Below are 6,243 nucleotides of genomic sequence, written 5' to 3' on the forward strand. Positions count from 1 at the left end.
GTTTTCTTTTGGACTTTGAAAAATTATTTCTTCTAAAGTTGTTTTTTAAGTTTGTAATCCTTTAAAAAAATACAGTAGTCAAATACAGACCTGCTTGGATTTTTTGGTGAGTTTTAAAATATCACAGTAAGCAAAAGTTCATACCAAACTGGATTTGCAAATTAAAAAGATCATTTTTAGTATTAAGAATCAATTCTTTTTTTCTTTTTTTAATACAGAGTCTCGCTTTGTTGCCCAGGCTGGAGTGCTGTGGCATGGGCTGGGCTCACCATAACCTCCGCCTCCCCGGCTCAAGTGATTACCCTGCCTCAGTCTCCCGAGTAGCTGGGATTATAGGCACCTGCTACCACGCCTGGCTAATGTTTGTATTTTTATTAGAGAGACAGTTTCACCATGTTGGCCAGGCTGGTCTCGAACTCCTGACCTCAGGTGATTTGCCCACCTTGGCCTCCCAAAGTGCTGGGATTACAGGCGTGAGCCACTGTGCCTAGCCAAGAATCAATTCTTAATATCAAAGACCACAGACCACAATGCACTTTATTTGAGGATTGTCTGTTGTTTTGCTTAGCTCATCTAGTGCATTTCTTATCTTGTCCGATCAAATCTACTTATTCTAAGAACATTTAGTCAGTGTTTCCATTATGTATCTCAGGGTATCTGTGAGATCAAATTTTGTATGTGTTTCACCAAGACACTCCATATATAGTCTTAAAATTATATATGAACATTTTTTGAATATCACTCACTTTTGACATGAGCCTGCTTCTCCTAGGAACAAATTCAAACTGTGGTCCTGTGTAGCACAAATAATGCTTTTAAATATTTGACCACAATTCTGGCTCATTAATGTTTTTTAATTTACCAACCATATTAGTGCCTTTATTAAAGGCTTACTCTAGACAGTCTTTTAAAACAATTCCTTCATTGAAAGTAGTTTCTGTAGTTTTTTGCTTAAGACAAAACTTGTACTTTTTACAGCAGGTGAAGAATTCATCAATTCCTGGTTTCCCTCTTCTAGTAGTTCATCAGTACAAATTAAGGATATTGTTAATGTAACTTTTGTTCTTGTTATAATCTAGTTGAATGAAGTAATATTCACTTTTATTTTATGCATTTATTTTATGTATGATTTCATTACTTTATTACCTATTAACTTAATCATTATCTCATTTATTTCTCCATCTTACATGGTAACCAAAGTTTCTAAAAAAAAGTTTCACTTCTGTATCTTGCCACTCTAGTACCATTTCAAAATGATTTCCTCCAAACCTATACCTTGTCTTTATTTTTTAAAAAAATATTACGTAATTAGTACCCTAAAGAACTTCAACTTGCTTGCCTAAAATAATGAGACATAATTTTATTCTTTTCGGAGGATCAAAACAAGTTTGTTTTTTTTTTGTTTTTGTTTTTGAGATGAAGTCTCCCTTTGCTGCCCAGGCTGGAGTGCAGTGGCGCAGTCTCGGTTCACTGCACCCTCCACCTCCTGGGTTCAAGCGATTCTCCTGCCTCAGCCTCCTGAATAGCTGGGATTACAGGGGCCTGCCACCACACCCAGCTAATTTTTGTGTTTTTGATAGAGACAGGGTTTTCAGTGTTCACTTACCTTGATTACTATCACAGGTTTGCTGTTAATTCAGCCTTTTTTTTTTTAACTTTTAGTATAATAGTTGCATGTCTTTTGTGTGCAAGTAATGTTTTCTATTAACCAAGAACCTAGGTCTCTCCAGTCACAGGTATTTTATTTTCATGGTCAATGCTAATTTTGAATATTGATTATAAAACATAGCAATAGTTACAAAATTCTTCGTCTACATTTCTCCATTTGAAATAGTTTTGGTGGAAAATGTAAGTGTTAAATATTCTTGCATGTTCATCCAATGGAAAGTTGTAAACATTAGTTCATATCAGACTGTGTTTGAGATACATTCTCTTGCTGTGAGAAACACGTGACTGCTGTTTCCTACAATCATTGTCCAATAAGCAGAGTAAAGCCATGGAGGTTTCTTTCTTTTACATGAAATATACCAATTCTAAAACATGATTTTCTTTTTGTAATAGAAAGGCCAGAGTGTAAGTTTTTAATCCTGAGTTGTGCATTAGATCAATTGTTTTCATTGTCACTTTAGCATGAAGTCGTAAGAGCTTCATCTGACTTGTTCACATTGCAGATTTGGCAAAAATAATTTTCTTGCTTGTTTTTATTTTGATAAAAAATTATGCTAATTTTTTATTATGTATTTTTCTCACATTCTATTTTGGGTCATGTTTGACAGAGGTCTTTTTACTTTCATTGTTTCCAGTATTAAAAACTTAACAGATCACCACTTGGGATATTTTTCTGTTACTTTTTTCTCTAATTTTTTTTTTTTCCTGAGTTCTACCTTGCCATTTTTTATCTCTAGTATATCTTTATTTTTACACCTCAAACAGCTAAAGCATTTTAAAAAAGTTTTTAATGTGCTCAGGTATCTGAAATTTGAATATATCTTCATTAAAGATTCTAGCTAATATAAAAAATTAAAAATTATCTTTCATGAGTGTTTCAAAAATTGTATTTTTTCTATTTATTTATTTATTTATTTATTTATTTTGAGATGGAGCCTCGCTCTGTCGCCCAGGCTGGAGTGCAGTGGCGCGATCTCGGCTCACTGCAAGCTCCGCCTCCCGGGTTCACGCCATTCTCCTGACTCTGCCTCCGGAGTAGCTGGGACAGGCGCCCGCCGCCACGCCCGGCTAATTTTTTGTATTTTTAGGAGAGACGGGGTTTCACCGTGTTAGCCAGTATGGTCTCGATCTCCTGACCTCGTAATACGCCCGCCTCGGCCTCCCAAAGTGCTGGGATTACAGGCGTAAGCCACCATGCCCGGCAAAAATTGTATTTTTTCTAAACTGTGCAAAATTACTTACTGAAATAAAAGGTAAAATACAAGCTATAATTGAACTATCAAAATTCTAAGTAAAAATAATTTAAATCTGAAACATGCTGGGTGTAGTGGCTCATGCCAATAATCCCAGCACTTTGGGAGGCTAAGGCGGGTAGATCAATTTAGCCCAAGAGTTTGAGACCAGCCTGGACAACATGACAAAACCCCCTGGATGATTTTAGCATCCAGTGTCCATCTAGTTGCCAAGATGAAGAATCAAAATTACATTTCATGCATATTACATCTAGACCCACATATATACAAATTTAAGAGTAATATGAATGGTTTAATATTGCAAAATGCTCCTCAGCCGTCATGAGCCAGTATTGTGAAATTGGCAGTAATTTGTGAGTACTTTTGGAGCCATTAATTGGAACATAAAAGGAGCAAGGAAATGAATACCAAACACTGCTGGGAAGTAATTTTTTTTTTTTTTCATGTAAGAATCTATTGAATTCATGCTGAGACTTAGGATTTGGAAAGTTAATTTGTCTTGTCTTTTACCTAAGTGCTTTGTCACTTAAATCCTTTCCACATTCTAAGGAAGTGTCCATTTCTGATGTTTTGGCAATGGCAAAACCCATAAATCTTTCTGGCCTGATGGGTAGAAGAGATTCCCTGGGGGTTTGAATGCCATTGTTCACGGGATTATTTAGATTATGAATTCTGTTGTGACGGGGCTGAGAACCAGATCCTAAGTGATGGAAGTTACCACATGTTCCTTAATAAATTGTGTGTGGGTGTGGTGCAAGGTATGGATGGAGATTCACATTTTCTGCACATGGATATCCAATTGTTCCAGCACCATTTTTTGAAAAGACAATCCCTTTTTGTCACTGAATTACTTTTGCATTTTTGTCAAAAATCAATTGACCATAGCTGTATATGTCCATTTATGGACTCTATTTTATTCAATTGATCTGTTTTTCTATTCTTACACTATATTATTTTTTTTTTACAATGTCTTTATTGTAGCTTAATAATGTCTTGAAATTGGTTTGTATAAGTGCTCCAACTTTGTTTCTAGTTTTCAAGGTAATTTGTGTTTTTCGAATTTTAGAATCACTTTACCAATTTCTACAAGAAAGCAAGCAGGAATTTTAATTGGGATTGCATTGAATCTATAGATCAGTTTTGGAGAATTGGCATCTAACCAATATTGAGCCTTCTGATTTATGAACACATTATTTAAGTTTTATTATTATTTTGTCAGCATGTTGTTTAGTCTTCAGTGTATAGGTCTGATTGTCTTTTGCCAAATGTCTTCCTATTTTATATTTTGATACTGTGTATATGTACACACACACACACACACACATATATGTGTATATATATGTAGAGAGAGAGAGAAAGGAAAGAAAGAAACAAGCAAACAGGGTCTTACTCTGTCACCCAGGCTGGAGTGCAGTGGCACCTCATGGCCAACTGAAGCCTTAACCTCCTGGGTTCAAGTGGTCCTCCCATCTCAGCCTCCTGAGTATCTGGGACCACAGATGTGTACCACCATGCCCAGCTAATTTTTACATTTTTTTTAGAGATGGGTTATCATTATGTTGCCTAGGCTGGTCTCGAACTCCTGGGCTCAATTGATGCACCCATCTCAGCCTCCCAAAGTACTGGGATTACAGGCGTGAGCCACTGTGCCCAGCCAAGTACAATATTTTTTAAACTTTATAATTGTTTATGGCTAGTATATTAAAGTAGAAGTTATTTTGTATAGTGACTTTATATCCTACAATCTTGCTAAATTTACTTATTAGTACTACTTGCTTTTTTGTAGATTCTGTAGGATTTTCTAGAATGATATTCATGTCATTTGTAAAGACAGTTTACTTCTTAGTTTCCCATTTGGATGCCTTTTATTTCTTTTTGTTGCATTATTACTGTGGCTAAAACCTCCCAGTATCACGTTGACTAGAAGTGGTAAGAACAGTCATCTTTGCATTATTCATAATCTTGGGAAAAGCATTCAGTCTTTTGCCATTAAGTAAGATGTAACTGTAGATTTGTTATAGATGCTGTTTATCAATTTAAGGAAGTTCTCTTCTTCTATCTGTCTGCTGAGAGTTTTTTGAAAATCAGAAATGGGTGGTTAATTTTATAAAAAGCTTTTTCTGTGTCTCGATATGATTGTATGGATTTTCCTTTTTAATGTATTAAAATGAATTAAATAACTAACTTTCTAGTGTGTAACCAACCTTGCATTCTTGGGATAAACACCACTTTGTCATTATCTATTATCCGTTACATATAATATTAGATTCAATTTGATGAAAGTTTTTAAAAAGGATTTTTGCACCTATGTTTATGAGGAATATTGTTTTTTGTTTTTTGGATTTATTTATTTATTTATTTATTTTTACTCAGATATCTTTACCTGTTCTTGATATTAGGAGAATGCTAGATTGCAATAATGAATTGGGAAGATTTTCCTTCTCTTCAGTTTTTGGAAGAGTATATGTAGAACTGATGTTTATTTCTTAAATGTTTGCTAGAATTCATCAGTGAAGCCATTGGAGACTAGAGTTTTTCTAAAAAGATATACAACTATTCAGGTTATTTTTTTCTTCTTGAATGAGGTCTGGTATTTTGAGTCTTTCAAGGAACTTGTCCATCTTACCTAAGTTTTTGAACTTATTGGCATAAAATTATTTATAGTATTCACTAATTATCTTCTTGATATCTAGAATATGTAATAATGTCACCTCTCTCATTCCTGATATTGGTAATTCATTCTTCTCTCTTTTATTCTTGATTAGTCTGGCCAAAGATTTATTAATTGTATTGATCTTATCTAAGAATCAGATTTCGTTTTATTTATTGTTCTCTATTGTTTTCTTTTTTCTTTCTTTTTTTTTTTAAGATAAGGTCTTGCTCTGTTGTCCAGGTTGCAGTGCAGTAGTGCAATTACAGCTCACTGTAGTCTCAATCCCCTGGGCTCAAGTGATCGTCCCTCCTCAGTCTACCAAGTAGCTGGGACTACAGGCATGCACCACCACACCCAACTAATTTTTGGACTTGTTGTAGAGGTGAGGTCTCACTAGTTGCCTAGGCTGGTTTCATACTCCTGGGCTCAAGCAACCCTCCTGCCTTGGCCTCTCAAAGTTCTGGGATTATAGGCATGAGCCACTGTGCCTTTTTCTTATTTTGTTGATTTCTGCTTATATCTTATTTCTATTATTTTACTAACTTTGGTTTAATTTTCTCATCTTTTTCTAATTTTTAAAAATTTTAATTGATAAATTATATATATTTATGGGATTTAGTGTGATGTTTAGAAATATAAATACATTGTAGAGAGATTAAATCAAGCTAA

Source organism: Pan paniscus, chromosome 12 (assembly GCF_029289425.2).
Source record: "Pan paniscus chromosome 12, NHGRI_mPanPan1-v2.0_pri, whole genome shotgun sequence".
Lineage (NCBI taxonomy): Eukaryota > Metazoa > Chordata > Mammalia > Primates > Hominidae > Pan > Pan paniscus.